The 3,064-nt window shown below is 27.3% G+C and overlaps 1 long non-coding RNA gene across 1 annotated transcript; it reads right to left on the reverse strand.

Annotated features, from left to right (window-relative positions):
* Positions 1 to 466: 466 nt before the first annotated feature.
* Positions 467 to 2,682, reverse strand: LOC120071779 (uncharacterized). The gene is made up of 2 exons (XR_005480342.2): positions 2,388 to 2,682; positions 467 to 851 (listed from the first exon to the last, which is right to left on the reverse strand). It is a non-coding gene; the product is annotated as an uncharacterized LOC120071779 (long non-coding RNA).
* Positions 2,683 to 3,064: the final 382 nt, after the last annotated feature.

The raw sequence follows: 3,064 nt of genomic DNA on the forward strand, positions 1-3,064 counted from the left end.
CCTTATGAATTTTTCTTCTTTTATAGGATGAAGCACTTTTAGCCACTAAATTTGAGAGTATTTCTGCTATGGTCTCTAAATTATTATTATTTTTTAAATGACAATTTAGTAGACAACAAGTCTCACTTATTTTCATAATATATAGTATGATATTATGCACTTTTAGTATAAACGTCTCAAAACTTTGCTTTTAGATACACCAAAAGAATCATATCAATAAAAATAATTGTCCTCATTATATATCATGAATCTTTTATGATACTTTGTTTGTATCCTAGCACATCTCTCACTTCATCATTATTTATTTATTTATTTTTTACTTTCTCTTTGAAAGATCAGATCATGTATATGATCGAACATAACCTTAGTAACCATGTCATTAAAATTTCTTACACGAATATAACGACCCTTTCTTAGACTTAACAATTCAACTTTTTGCCTCGAACATCCTTAAAGAGTTTAGGAAAAATATGAAAAAAGAGTTTAATTAATATTTACCTTGTTCAAAAAGCCCAATTTGGCCATTTGAAAGAGTACACATTCAAACACTAGTTTTTATTTTCTAATTTTTCCATTTTCCTTATAAGAATGAATTTCTAAAGGATGATATTTACATTATATACTTCCATTAAAAGATTTAAACAAATAAATAATGTTATTTAGAATTGTGCTTGAATTGGGAATAAATGAAAATCTAAGTCCAATTGTGGAGTTGTGTTAGTTTAAGAAGTCCCTTCCTTTTCTTCTGACTTAAAATGAAGCTTCTTTTAAAGCTTCTTTTAATGAGCTTTAAGCTCACTGATTTAGCGGTAGAACTTTGTGAAAGCACTTTTCCACATGTTGAGCAACATCTGCAATCAAGATTTGCAAATTGTTCATTTGAAAAACATCAAATATGAACCTTTTTGTTTGTATACTTTTATAAGAAAATTAACTTAAAAAAAGAAAAATAAAATATCCTTAAGACCCGATTGACAACTACTCGAAAGGATATGCTCAACAACTTCTACTATTATTTATAGTAGCATAGCTCATAACTTATGTCCCGTTTGATAATCATTTTGTTTTTTTGTTTTTGTATTTGAAAATTAAACCTATGGACACTACTTTCCCTTCAAATTCCTTCTTTTGTTATTTACTGGTTTCAAAAACCAAACCAAGTTTTGATAACTAGGAAAGTAGCTTTCAAAAAGTTGTTTTTGTATTTTAATTTTGGCTAACAATTTAAACATTGGAGAAAGATGCAAATCATGGTAAAAAAATGTAAGTGAAATAGGCTTAATTTTCAAAAACAAAAACAAAAAACTTAATGGTTACCAAACGGGATCTAAGTGGTCAAAACATTTATACCTTGTGATCAAAGAAGTCGATGTTAGGGACAACGACTCTCTAAATATCTTCACGATAATATTGTCCAATAAGGATCTCATTCATAGAAATAGCAAAACTAGGGTGAACAACTTTAAAAACTATCTAGGTAGAATATTGTTTTCACTTTAGAGTTCCTTGTTTGTACACATTTAGGAAGATTTTGGGAATTTTTAACTTCTACGTAAGACAACGAGACTTAAAGTGAATTTCAATATCTCTACATACTATATATATTTTTTAAAGTTGTCCACCCCCATTTTGCCATTTCTATAAGTGGGGCCAAAGTTTCAAAACATTATGCAACTACTCTTAATTTTTATTTTAATTCCTACTGGGTCATTAAGTTTGTAAATCTTATATTTCAAGATTAGTTTTCATTAGGTCTTTAAGTTTCAATAATTTATATTTTTACCTTCGAGTTTTTTATAATATCACTTTAGTATTTGAGTTAATTTAAAATAATTATGTATGAAAATGGGTAGAAAATTAATAAAAACTAATTTAATTCTTTTAAATTAATTAAGCAAGAACTAAATGTGAGCATTTGGATCAAAAGTGAAATGCTAAAGATGTAAAAACATTATCAACAAAACAAAATTCAAAACTCAAATGGGAACATATAAGGACCAAATAGAAAGTAAGTTATTATTAAAAAAAAAGAAAAAAAAAAGTTGCAACATCAAAATGGAAACTAGACCCAAACGAAGAAGATTGAATTCTTAAAGTTTAAAACCATAGAAAGAAATCAAAAGCAAATGAAACCTAAAATCACATAAAAACAAGTTGCTTCAACAATGAGATTCTGACAATTCAGAAATTCAACAAAAAAAACGACTATGAAATTCAAAACAGTTAAATGTACACCTCTCAAATTCATAAAAAATGTTACTGTTCTTGAACGAAATTCTTCTTTTTCATCTATTAAAACCTAAACAAACATGCAGATTCAACAGAGAGTTTCATTGACAAAAGAGGAAAAGAAAATTAAAAGAAGGAGAAGTAACTGTTGAAGGTACCTGAAATCGCCATCATTTTGGATTTTACAAATGTCGAGACAGTGAGAACACCAATCCATCGATCCGTTGAAGAACAGAGAAATCAAATCAAGTTGCTACGAAGAAAGCGACGGGAATTCGAGAGGTAACTGCGAGAAGAATTGGGAGTTTGATCTGTGAATTTGTATGGATTTTGATTTTGCTATCGCTACTTAGAATTCGAAAATATAAAAAGGGTTTGTTAGTTTGAAGAATGAAGATTCCTCCATATCCTTGGGGAGCAAGTTTTGTTTCTTTCTCTCACTCGTTTCCGTTTTCTTTTCTTTTTAATAATTTGTAGCTATTTATCTATCTATATCTATACTATATAAAACCCCTAAAATAGGAAAATATTTAATTTTCCCCCTAAAATAGGAAAATATTTAATTTTCACTTTTGCTTCTTTTAAGAGACGATTACAGATGTAATTTTACATTTAAATCATTTAAAATCCATATTAAATAGTTTATAATTCATGTAAATTTAATTGATTTAAAATTTGGTTATCTTTTCTCGAATATTTGATTCTAATAGATTATAATTCTTCTAAATTAAATTGGTTTAAAATTTGGTTATCTATCTAATTTTTTATTTAAGATCCAAAAAAAATTAACCATTCACGATTTGACATGGGTAAAAAGATTTATAAATCATGTGAA

Source organism: Benincasa hispida, chromosome 2, assembly GCF_027475165.1.
Source record: "Benincasa hispida cultivar pf3 chromosome 2, pf3_genome.v1.1, whole genome shotgun sequence".
Classification (NCBI taxonomy): Eukaryota; Viridiplantae; Streptophyta; class Magnoliopsida; order Cucurbitales; family Cucurbitaceae; genus Benincasa; species Benincasa hispida.